General features: G+C 49.1%; 1 protein-coding gene across 1 annotated transcript in view; it reads right to left on the reverse strand.

Moving 5' to 3' along the window:
- Positions 1 to 13,510, reverse strand: part of LOC140420917 (sodium- and chloride-dependent neutral and basic amino acid transporter B(0+)-like) — a 128,385-nt gene that overhangs the window by 68,950 nt on the left and 45,925 nt on the right. The gene's annotated exons all lie outside the window — the stretch shown is intronic.

The raw sequence follows: 13,510 nt of genomic DNA on the forward strand, positions 1-13,510 counted from the left end.
TGCATTCATGTTTTGTTATGGTACAACCTCATTAGCATGACGCACCCGACATCGCCCCATGTATATAGTTACGTCGTATGCACATGCTGTAAATAACACACACACACACTCTTAGATGCACACACGACACGATTATATTTATAACCAAGTAGGCACATATCTTTGTAAAAAGGGGGGATGTCATGATATTCAAACACCCCACATCATGATAGACACACCAACAGACAAATCAGAACACACAACACCACAACCAATCACAGACAAGGACAGGGACAGTATAAAAGGACAAACACGACACCTGGTGGCCAGTATTAGCTGGAGACCAGGACAAGGACAGACCTGTTACAATACACACACAGGGAGACACCACGTGCAGAGTATCCAGAACGAACTGTATATAGTAAGTTTGAATAAAACAGCGTTGTACCAAATACAACTGTGTTGGCTCATCTGTGCATCAGAGCACCCAACACCACAAAGGGTTGTACGGTAGAACCTGCACTACAGTTCACCTGGGCCCTTGCATGCTAGCTCCTCCCAGGAGCCGGGTTATAAATATGCGTGGCCTCCAGCTCGCAGCCATTTCATCAGCTGCTGTGGGAGGCCACACATCTGATACTAATAAAGCCTCAGTTTGGATTCAACTTTGTCTCCAGTCAAGTTGATCGTGCCTCAGAGGCCCAAAAAAGAGTCCCCTTTGATAACGGGGTTATTCTCAGTGCTGCATGCACCCATAAACACCACACTAAGCACGGCCAAAACAGCACTCTGTTTATTTCCTGTTAAATCGCGCCATTAATATCTTCAAATTTGCAGATGACACAGAGCTGGAGAGGGCAGCGGAGCATACCGCTGGCATGGGCAACGGCAGTCGATGGTACTCCTGTAGCACGGACAGGCTCCAGGGCCAGAGGTCCCACAGTGTCGGGCACTAACAGGGTCAGGCATGCGGGGATGGAGGGGGGGACATGCTTGGGCAGAGTCCACAGTCCAACTGGGGCCACCGTGTAGCCTGGTGGACCTGGTTGGGTACAGGCGTATGCACCATGCTAACATGTTGGCATTTCACCGCCTGCAGACAATGGACATTGGAATTCAACCAGCAATGATGGCCTTCCTGCTGGTCGCCAGGATGCCCTGCGGCTGTACGAGTTGGAGCTGCTCGAGGAGGAGGAAGCTACAGCAGCGGATCATGCAGCAGCAGAGCCCAGCCCACAGAAACAGGAGGCAGCCACCCATGATGGAGAGCCAGCTGCCCAACAAGCTGAGGAGGAGGAGGTGAAAAAGAGGCGCCACATGAGGCTTTGTGGGTACCGGCAGCGCCTGTCTTTCGGGGACCTACAGGACCGGGAATGTCGTCGAAGACTTCGGCTGAGAAGGGAGACAGTGCAGCATATCTGCCACATCATGGCGCACCTGGCACCACGGGGTAATGGGGTACGACACCCACTCCCTGTGTCCTTCAAGGTGATGGTCATCCTGAACCTCTATGCCACAGGGTCCTTCAGGCGCCAAGAGGGGACCTGTCTGGGATCCCACAGAGCTCGGTGCACAGGTGCATCATGTCGTCATGGAGACCCTATATATCTGGTCGGCACACTACGTCCATTTCAATGTGGACCAAGCCTACCAGGATGTGAGGGTTCCGCCACCATCGCCAACATGCCCCAGTCCAGGGGGTGATCGACAGGTTGCATGGCCCCGTAAGAACACCAGCAGATGACCGACTGCTCTTCACAAACCGAAAGTTGTTCCACTCAATGAACATGCAACTGATATGTGACCATCAGATGCCGATCATACATGTCTGAGCCCGATACCCGGGCTGTGTGCATGACGTCTTCATCCTGGCACACTGGATGATTCCTGGCATGTGCGATACACCACTCTCTGTGGGTTGGCTCCTCAGCAACAGGGGTCATCCACTGCATTCGTGGCTAATGATGCTATCCGGAGGCCACAGACCGAAGCAGAGACCCGCTACAACGATGGCCATGCAGCGACCAGGGATATGATCGAGCATTCTGAAGATGCGGTTCAGGTGCCTGGACCGTTCTGGAGGGGCCTCCAGTATGATGCTGAGAGGGCCGCCCACATTGCGACGGCCTACTGCCTCCTCCATAACGTCGTGCAACAGAGGGGTGATGTACTGTGGGAGGATGATGAATGCCAGGCGTCATCCAATGAGCAGGATGCAGGGTAGGGCAAGCATAGCCGGGCCATGGGGGTGGTGACGATGTTGTGGGGGGGGGGGGGGTGGTGGTGTGGAGATGAGGGTGGTGTGGGGGGGAGGATGGGGGATTGTCACATGTGGCATGGAGAATCGCAACAAAGCGGGGTCTCCCTTCCTCGCTTGCATCCGACCTCCACCCCGGCATCTTCCCTTTCCTCTGGGCCACCCACCATGTCCAGGGCTCTCTGTTCAGCCACGGTGAGGGGCTTCTGGTCCGGCGGTTCCTCTCCACTTTCTTCCCACTTCCAGCATTTATGGGCAGCTCTCACCTGGGGGAGTGTTGGGTGGGGTTGGGGGTAAACTGAAAAAGACTGTCTTAGACAGTCAGGCGCATGTAGCCCAGGTGGTGGGTAGCTGGTGGTCTCTGTGGCTAGGGCACCCAGCCATGGTAGCCAATCTGGGTGCCAGCATGAGGTGCAGGGTGTTGGTTTGGATGCCTTCCAGCCGGGGGAGGGGGGGGGGCAGGTTGGATTACAGGTGTGTGGGATGGGGGTTAGTGCTCCGGGCACGGTGCTGGCTATGCACCCTGGCCGCTGGGAATAATTCTCAAGGTGAAACTGAAGTATGCAGTGTAATCAATATCAAAGTTGGTAAATGGTCAGCCACTTAGAATGGAGGTGGACATGGGGTCCTCGGCTACAGTTGCAGGTGAGCAAACGCATTGTTATTTGCAAGGTGTAGTCCAACCCCTGAAGTTAAGAAGCATGTTGGCCAGACTAGCCACGTGTACTGGGGGAGCTTTACGAATCCTTGGAATGGCCAGAACATCCATCAGCTAGCGGAACTCCCAGTCTGCTCAGCTGCCCCAATAGTAGTGGGAGGGCCAAGGGCCAAATATGATAGGCCGGGATTGGCTCCGCCAAATTAAATTAAATTGGTTGGAAGTCTTTCAAACTAACAAAGGAGACCTTCATGGCATCTTAAAAAAATTATCAGGTGGTTTTCCAAAATGGGTTGAGCAAGATGGAGGGCCTTAAAGCAAAGATTTATGTTGATCCGGAGGCCACGCCCAAGTTTTGTAAATCTCAACCCGCCCCTATATCTGAATTGAAGCAATTCAAAGAATTATGTAGCTTTGAATATGCGGGGACTAGAAAATAACTGGTGTTCAGGAAACGAAATTGGACCAGTATCCAATGCCAAGAATTGATGACTTATATTTGGGCAGACGGTGGCAGAGTGGTTAGCACTGCTGTCTCACAGCTCCACAGCCCCAAAGGGTTGTGAATCTATGGAATTCCTTGCCCAGTGAAGCAGTAGAGGCTCCTTCATTAAATGTTTTTAAGATAAAGATAGATAGTTTTTTGAAGAATAAAGGGATTAAGGGTTATGGTGTTCGGGCCGGAAAGTGGAGCTGAGTCCACAAAAGATCAGCCATGATCTCATTGAATGGCGGAGCAGGCCCGAGGGGCCAGATGGCCTACTCCTGCTCCTAGTTCTTATGTTCTTATGTTCTTATGTCCTGGGTTCAAATCCGGCCTTGGGTGACTGTGGGTGTGGAGTTTGCACTTTCTTCCCGTGAATGCATGATTTTCCTCCGGGTGCTCCAGTTTCCTCTCACCATTCAAAGATGTGGAGGTTAGGTGGCTTGGCCATTCTTAATTGCCCATTAGTGGCCAAAAGTTTAGGTAGGTTACTGGGTTGCGGTGATTGGGTGGGGCATGGGCTTAAGTGGGGTGATCTTGGGGCAGCACGGTGGCGCAGTGATTAGCATTGCTGCCTCATGGTGCTGAGGTCCCAGGTTCGATTCCGGCTCTGGGTCACTATCCATGTGGAGTTTGCACATTTTCCCCCTGTTTGTACAGGTTTTGCCCCCACAACCCAAAGATGTGCAGGGTAGGCGGATTGGCCATGCTAAATTGCCACTTATTTGGGGGAAAAAATGAATTGGGTACTCTAAATTTATTTTAAAAAGTGGGATGATCTTTCCAAGGGCTAGTGCAGACTCGATGGGCCAAGTGGTCTCCTTCTACACTGTAAAATCTATGATTCTATGATATGCTAAATTAGCGGGAGGTTGAACTTACACCAAGTTCTGGGTGGCACAGTGGCGAAGTGGTTAGCACTGCTGGCTATGGCGCTGACGACCCGGGTTCGATCCCGCCCCGAGTCATTGTGTGTGTGGAGTTTGCACATTCTCTTGAGCCTCTACTCAGGCTAGGTTTATCCAAATCTGAACTCATGGCCCTCTTGAAAGTGTGCGCCATGATAATATTACCAGAGAATGTCCAGACTGCACGGGCTGCAGCCGTTAACATAGGGAAATGCAAACAGCAAAGCAAGGCCCACTTTGATGGGAAGGTAAATCCCATCGAATATGAAGTTGAGCTAAAGACAATGCTCCGGGTTTGCCAGTCCAGTACCTTTTTGTCCCCCAAATACACCGGACCTTATCCGGAGGTCGATAAAACCTCTGTTTACAAAGTGGTGGTGGATTCCAAGAAAGCCGGATTGGACCATGTGAACCAAATGAAGGCATTCGGTACCCAACAAAACTTTCACCATTATCACGCTATTTCAGACAAACCCCATTCGCCCCCTGCCACTCATCCCATGCCCACCGGATCTGGACCCCTATTTCGGCCCAACCCCAAGGACCCCAGTTGTGAAATCCTATCTGAGGATGTTCAGATGAAAGAAATGGGGCGCTAACAAACATCGCTCCCTCCAGGACACCTGGCACGGGGACTCCGGGAACCACTTAAAGCTACATCCAGCCTCACGGGAACCCCAGCCCTAGCACTTTCTGTCCCTCAATTTCACGGAAGCCGGACTCTTTTCCTTCCCTTCACCCGCAGCTTCTAGCTGTGTACACATGTGATTTTCTTCACATGTTTTAGATGCAGCTACAGGTTAGGGAGAATATCACAGCTGTACTGTGGGAGGACACCTCAGAGGGCAGCGAGGCTATATGGGTGGAGATCAGAAATAAGAAGGGTGCAGTCACAATGTTGGGGGTTTACTACAGGCCTCCCAACATCCAGCGGGAGATAGAGGAGCAGATAGGTAGACAGGTAGACAGATTTTGGAAACGAGTAAAAACAACAGGGTTGTTGTGATGGGAGACTTCAACTTCCCCAATATTGACTGGGACTCACTTCGGGGCCTGGACGGGGCAGTGTTTGTAAGGAGCATCCAGGAAGGCTTCTTCAAACAATATGTAGGCAGTCCAACTAGGGAAAGGGCTGCACTGGACCTGGTATTGGGGAATGAGCCCGGCCAGGTGGTAGAAGTTTCAGTAGGGGAGCATTTCGGGAACAGTGACCACAATTCAGTAAGTTTTAAAGTGCTGGTGGACAAGGATAAGAGTGGTCCTAGGGTGAATGTGCTTAATTGGGGGAAGGCCAATTATAACAATTTTAGGCAGGAACTGAAGAACCTGGATTGGGGGAGGATGTTTTAGGGTAAATCAACATCTGACATGTGGGAGGCTTTCAAATGTCAGTTGAAAGGAATTTAGGACCGGCATGTTCCTGTGCGAAAGAAGGATAAATATGGCAATTTTCAGGAACCTTGGATAACGAGAGATATTGTAGGCCTCGTCAAAAAGAAAAAGGAGGCATTTGTCAGGGCTATAAGGCTGGGAACAGATGAAGCCTGTGTGGATTACAAGGGAAGTAGTAAGGAACTGAAGCAAGGAGTCAGGAGGGCTAGACAAGGTCACGAAAAGTCATTGGCAAATAGGGTTAAGGAAAATCCCAAGGCTTTTTACACATACATAAAAAGCAAGAGGGTAGCCAGGGAAAGGGTAGGCCCACTGAAGGATAGGCAAGGGAATCTATGTGTGGAGCTAGAGGAAATGGGTGAAGTACTAAATTAATACTTTGCATCAGTATTCACCAAAGAGAAGGAATTGGTGGATGTTGAGTCTGGAGAGGGTGTATAGATAGCCTGGGTCACATTGAGATCAAAAAGACGAGGTGTTGGGTGTCTTGAAAAATATTAAGGTAGATATGTCTCCAGGGCCAGATGGGATCTACCCCAAAATATTGAAGGAGGCTAGAGAGGAAATTGCTGAGGCCTTAACAGAAATCTTTAGATCCTCACTGTCTTCAGGTGATGTTCCGGAGGACTGGAGAATAGCCAATGTTGTTCCTTTGTTTAAGAAGGGTAGCAAGGATAATCCAGGGAACTACAGGCCGGTGAGCCTTATGTCAGTGGTAGGGAAATTACTGGAGAGAATTCTTTGAGACAGGATCTACTCCCATTTCGACGCAAATGGGTGTATTCGTGAGAGGCAGCATGGTTTTGTGAAGGGGAGGTCATGTCTCACTAACTTGATAGAGTTTTTTGAAGAGGTCACAAAGATGATTGATGCAGGTAGGGCAGTGGATGTTGTCTATATGGACTTCAGTAAGGCCTTTGACAAGGTCCCTCATGGTAGACTGGTACAAAAGGTGAATCACACAGGATCAGGGGTGAGCTGGCAAGGTGAACACAGAACTGGCCAGGTCATAGAAGGCAGAGAGTCGCAATGGAAGGGTGCTTTTCTGATTGGAGGGCTGGGACTAATGGTGTTCCGCAGGGATCAGTGCTGGGACCTTTGCTGTTCGTAGTATATATAAATGATTTGGAGAAAAATATATCTGGTCTGATTAGTAAGTTTGCAGACGACACAAAGGTTGGTGGAATTGCGGATAGCCAGAGGATACAGCAGGATTTAGATCGTTTGGAGACTTGGGCGGAGAGATGGCAGATGGAGTTTAATCCGGACAAATGTGAGGTAATGCATTTTGGAAGGTCTAATGCAGGGAGGGAATATACAGTGAATTATAGAACCCTCAAGAGTATTGAAAGTCAGAGAGATCTAGGTGTACAGGTCCACAGGTCACTGAAAGGGCAACACAGGTGGAGAAGGTAGTCAAGAAGGCATACGGCATGCTTGCCTTCATTGACCGGGGCATGGTGAATAAGAATTGGCAAGTCATGTTGCAGCTGTATAGAACCGTAGTTAGGCCACACTTGGAGTATAGTGTTCAATTCTGGTCGCCACATTACCAGAAGGAAGTGTAGACTTTAGAGAGGGTGCAGAAGAGATTTACCAGGATGTTACCTGGTATAGAACATAGAACATTACAGCGCAGTACTGGCCCTTCGGCCCTCGATGTTGCGCTGTCCTGTGAAACCACTCGAAAGCCCATCTACACTATTCCCTTATCGTCCATATGTATAGAACATAATTAAGGGCATTAGCTATGAGGATGGGTTGAATAAACTTGGTTTGTTCTCACTGGAACGGCGGAGGTTGAGGGGCGACCTGATAGAGGTCTACATTTCAAAATTTTGAAAGTCATAGACAGAGTGGATAGTCCGGCTTTTCCCCAGGGTAGAGGGGTCAATTGCTAGGGGGCATAGGTTTAAGGTGCGAAGGGCGAGGTTTAGAGGAGATGTATGAGGCAAGTTTTTTTACACAGAGTGTAGTGGGTGCCTGGAACTCGCTGCCGGAGTAGGTGGTGGAAGCAGGGACGATAGTGACATTTAAGGGGCATCTTGACAAATACATGAATAGGATGGGAATAGAGGGATACGGACCCAGGAAGTATGGAAGATTTTAGTTTAGACGAGCAGCATGGTCGGCACGGGCTTGGAGGGCCGAAGTTCCTGTCCCTGTGCTGTACTTTTCTTTGTTCTTTGGTTTTTTTGTATATCTTTCCACTTTAAAATCCCAGGTTCCTTAAAAAGAAACACACACACATCTTACAGCTGTGACTCTGTGTGTTACCACCACAGTTTGCAACTGCGTGACTCATCTCGTTACCGGCACAGTCTGTAACTGTGTGACACATCTCGTTACCAGCTGTTTGTAACTGTGTCACTCACCTCGTTACCAGCACAGTCGGTAACTGTGTGACACATCTCATTACCAGCTGTTTGTAACTGTGTCACTCACCTCGTTACCAGCACAGTCGGTAACTGTGTGACACATCTCGTTGCAAGCTGTTTGTAACTCTGTCACTCATCTCATTACCAGCACAGTCTGTAACTGTGTGACTCATCTCATTGTCAGCACAGTCTGTAACATAGAACATAGAACATTACAGCGCAGTACAGGCCCTTCGGCCCTCGATGTTCCGGCGACCTTTGAAACCACTCCTAAGCCCACCTACGCGATTCCCTTATCATCTATATGTTTATCCAATGACCATTTAAATGCCCTTAATTTTGGCGGGTTCACTACTGTTACAGGCAGGGCATTCCACGCCCTTACTACTCTCTGAGTAAAGAACCTACCTCTGACATCTGTCCTGTATCTATCACCCCTCAATTTAAAGCTATGTCCCCTCGTGCTCGACAACAACATCCGAGGAAAAAGGCTCTCACTGTCCACCCTATCTAATCCTCTGATCATCTTGAATGCCTCAATTAAGTCACCTCTTAACCTTCCTCTTTCTGAAGAAAATAACCTCAAGTCCCTCAGCCTTCACTCATAGGGGGCGAAATTCTCCGACCCGCCGCCGGGTCGGAGAATCGCCGGGGGCTGGCGTGAATCCCGCCCCCGCCAGTTGCCGAAGTCTCCGGCACCGGATATTCGGCGGGGGCGGGAATCGCGCCACGCCGGTTGGCGGGCCCCCCCGCTCGATTCTCCGGCCCGAATGGGCCGAAGTCCCGCCGCTAAAATGCCTGTCCAGCCGGCGTAAATTAAAATACCTACCTTACCGGCGGGACAAGGCTGCGCGGGCGGGCTCCGGGATCCTGGGGGGGGGGAGCGCGGGGCGATCTGGCCCCGGGGGGTGCCCCCACGGTGGCCTGGCCCGCGATCGGGGCCCACCGATCCGCGGGCGGGCCTGTGCCGTGGGGGCACTCTTTCCCTTCCACCTCCGCCACGGTCTCCACCATGGCGGAGGCGGAAGAGACTCCCTCCACTGCGCATGCGCGGGAATGCTGTCAGCGGCCGCCCGGAGATGTCATTTCCGCACATGCGCCGCCCTGAGATGTCATTTCCGCGCAGCTGGCGGGGCACCAAAGGCCTTTTCCGCCAGCTGGCGGGGCGGAAATTCGTCCGGCGCCGGCCTAGCCCCTCAATGTTGGGGTTCGTCCCCCAAAGATGCGGAGCATTCCGCACCTTTGGGGCAGCGCAATGCCCGTCTGATTTGCGCCGTTTTGGGCGCCAGTCGGCAGACATCGCGCCGTTTCTGGAGAATTTCGCCCAGGATCTTCCCTCCAGACCAGGCAACATCCTGGTAAAAATCTCCGCTGCACCCTTTCCAATGCTTCCACATCCTTCCTATAATGCGGCGACCAGAATTGCATGCAGTACTCCAAATGCGGCCGCACCAGAGTTTTGAACAGCTGCAACATGACCTCATGGCTCTGAAACTCAATCCCTCTACCATTAAAAGCTAACACACCATATGCCTTCTTAAATACCCTCTCAACCTGGGTGGCAACTTTTAGGGATCTATGTACATGGACACCAAGATCTCTCTGCTCATCCACACTACCAAGAATCTTACCATTTGCCCAGTACTCTGTCTTCCTGTTATTCCTTCCAAAATGAATTACCTCACATTTTTCTGCATTAAACTCCATTTGCCACCTCTCAGCCCAGCTCTGCAGCTTACCTATGTCCCTCTGTAACGTGTTACATCCTTCCGCATGTAACACAACTCAACCGACTTTTGTGTCATTGGCAAATTTACCTACCCATCCTTCTACGCCATCCTGCAGGTCATTTATAAAAATGACAAACAGCAGTGGCCCCAAAACAGATCCTTGTGGTACACCACTAGTAACTGGAATCCAGGCTGAACATTTCCCATCAACCACCACACTTTGCCTTCTTCCAGCTAGCCAATTTCTGATCCAAACTGCTAAATCACCCTGAATCCAATGCCTCTGTATTTTCTGCAATAGCCTACTGTGGGGAACCTTATCAAGCGCTTTACTGAAATCCATATACACCACATCAACTGCTTTACCCTCATCCACCTGTTTGGTCACCTTCTCAAAGAACTCAATAAGGTTTGTGAGGCACGACCTACCCTTCACAAAACCGTGTTGACTATCTCTAATTAAATTACTCCTTTCCAGATGATTTTACATCCTATCTCTTATCAACCTTTCCAAGACTTTGCCCACAATAGAAGTAAGGCTCACTGGTCTATAGTTACCGGGGTTGTCTCTACTCCCCTTCTTGAACAAGGGGACAACATTTGCTATCCTCCAGTCTTCTGGCACTATTCCTGTAGACAATGATGACATAAAGATCAAAGCCAAAGGCTCAGCAATCTTCTCCCTAGCTTCCCATAGAATCCTAGGATAAATCCCATCCGGCCCAGGGGACTTATCTATTTTCACATTTTCCAGAATTGCTAACACCTCCTCCTTAAGAACCTCAAGCCCTTCTAGTCTAGTAGCCTGAATCTCAGTATTCTCCTCGACAACATTGCCTTTTTCCTGTGTGAATACTGACGGAAAATATTCATTTAGCACCTCTCCTATCTCCTCGGACTCCATGCACAACCTCCCACTACTGTCCTTGACTGGCCCCACTCTTACCCTAGTCATTCTTTTATTCCTGACATATCTATAGAGAGCTTTAGGGTTATCCTTGATCCTTACTGCCAAAGACTTCTCATGTCCCCTCCTGGCTCTTCTTAGCTCTCTCTTTAGCTCCTTCCTAGCTAACTTGTAACTCTCGGGCACGTTAACTGAACCTTCACGTCTCATCTTAACATAAGCCTCCTTCTTCCTCTTAACAAGTGATTCAACTACTTTAGTAAACCATGTTCCCTCGCTCGACCACTTCCACCCTGCCTGGCAGACATACTTATCAAGGACACGCAGTCGCTGTTCCTTGAACCAGCTCCACATTTCAATTGTGCCCATCCCCTGCAGTTTCCCTCCCCATCCTATGCATCCTAAGTCTTGCCTTATCGCATTATAATTGCTTTTCCCCCAGCTATAACTCTTGCTCTGCGGTATATACCTATCCTTATCCATTGCTAAAGTAAACTTAATCGAATTGTGGTCACTATCACCAAAGTGCTACCTCCAAATCTAACAACTGTCCATGTTCATTACCCAGTACCAAATCCAATATGGCCTCGCCTCTCGTTGGCCTATCTACATACTGTGTCAGGATACCCTCCTGCACACATTGGTCAAAAACGGACCCATCTCACGTGCTCGAACTATAGCGTTTCCAGTCAATATTTTGAAAGTTAAAATCCCCCATAACAACTACCCTGTTACTTTCTCTCCTATCCAGAATCATCTTTGCAATCCTTTCCTCTACATCTCTGGAACTTTTTGGAGGCCTATAGAAAACTACCAGCAGGGTGACCTATCCTTTCCTGTTTCTGACCTCAGCCCATACCACCTCAGTAGACGAGCCCTCATCGAACGTCCTTTCTGCCACCGTAATTACTGTCCTAACCCTAACCCTAACTGTGTGACTCATCTCATTACCAGCTGTTTGTAACTGTGTCACTCATCTCATTGCCAATGCAGTCTGTAACTGTGTGACTCATCTCGTTGCCAGCTGTTTGTAACTGTGCAACTCATCTTGTCACCAGCAGTTTGTAACTGTGCAACTTACATTGTTACCAGCACCATTTGTAACTTGTAATTTACCTCGTTACCAGCAGTTTGTAACTTGTAATTTACCTCGTTACCAGCAGTTTGTAATTTGCAATTTACCTCATTACCAGCACAGTTTGTAACTTACCTTGTTAGAAGCACAGTTTGTAACTGTGCAACTCATCTCGTTACCAACACAGTTTGTAACAATGCAACTTACCTCGTTACCAGCACACTTTGTAATTTGCAACTTACCTCGTTCCAGCACAGTTTGTAACTTACCTTGTTCGCAGCACAGTTTGTAAATGTGCAACTCATCTCGTTACCAGCATTGTGCTGCAAGGGTACGCCCAAACTTTTAATCACCTCGACAAAGTGAGGGTGGAAGATGATACCAGACACCAGAACCAAACCCTTTGCAATATCTGTGGGCAATGGATGGTCGAGCAGTTGAGGCAGAACCTTGATCTGGTCAGCAAGGGGAATGTTCCACCCCTGATCAGTGATTAACAAATCGAACACCTGGGCAGCACGGTGGCGCAGTGGGTTTGCCCTGCTGCCTCACGGCGCCGAGGTCCCAGGTTCGATCCCGGCTCCGAGTCACTGTCCGTGTGGTGTTTGCACATTCTCCCAGTGTTTGCGTGGGTTTCGCCCCCACACCCCAAAAGATGTGCAGGCTAGGTGGATTGGCCACGCTAAATTGCCCCTTAATTGCGAAAAAAAAAGAAATGAATTGGGCACTATAAAAAATTTTTTTTTTAAAAATCGAACACCTGTACCGGGGAAAATGACACCCCACTGTCACTAGCTGCCAGAGTGGCAACTAACCAGGTTCTGGCCTAACGATAGTTGCCGAGGAACCCCTGGGGGCGCACTAGGGATGGTGTTAGGGATCCCTGCAACCTTAAATGATAAGGTCGGGTTAAAGCTCTTTGAAGCGGAAAACATAGCGATCATCCAAAGAGGGATGTGGATGGGGTATGATGGGATCGTACATGATCGAGTAAGGCATCAGTCTGGACAAATGTGGACACACAGACAAAATGGTTGTGTGTCCATATCTGGTATATGAAAATGAACATGCTCTGTGTTAATTCAGAACAAATACCGACCACAATTGTACCCTGGAGATTGGCAATTTGGAAGGGGATGTCACCTCGGTGGCTTACAGGGGGAAGGGAGAATATTGTATTATAACCTCACTCGGAAAGTACCAGTATGGGGCAGCAACATGCAACATTAACAACACTGCCGTTTGCATCAGGACACACAGTCCCACTGGGATAGGCTTAATTGAAATGGTGGACATACATAGGAGAACAGGAGAGAGAGAATAATGATGAACGCGAGCGAGTAATTTACACAGACTTTGGGGAGTCCATTGAAAAATTTGATACCGGGATAACGCTTCTACATGAAAATGTATAACAAATTTAGACCCAATAGGCTACTACACACAAGGCCCTTGCCAAAGTGGTGTGACAAATAGAAGAAATCAAAAGAAACATTAGTGAAATTAGAGTCACAACATGGTGGGAGGACCTCTGGGATTGGGACTAAAACATTCAGATACACCCACTTCATAGTGGCATGCATTCTACTCATGGCCATGTACCGAACTATCCCCTTGAAATTCGCTCGGTGGAAGAAAGAATTAATGTGGTGCCTGTACTCAGAAAATGCGATCCGACGCCACAAAAAGATTCACAAGGAACTTTGATGTTTCTATCACTTTGCTTATGTATCTTTTTAAAA

This window comes from Scyliorhinus torazame, chromosome 5, assembly GCF_047496885.1.
Source record: "Scyliorhinus torazame isolate Kashiwa2021f chromosome 5, sScyTor2.1, whole genome shotgun sequence".
NCBI lineage: Eukaryota > Metazoa > Chordata > Chondrichthyes > Carcharhiniformes > Scyliorhinidae > Scyliorhinus > Scyliorhinus torazame.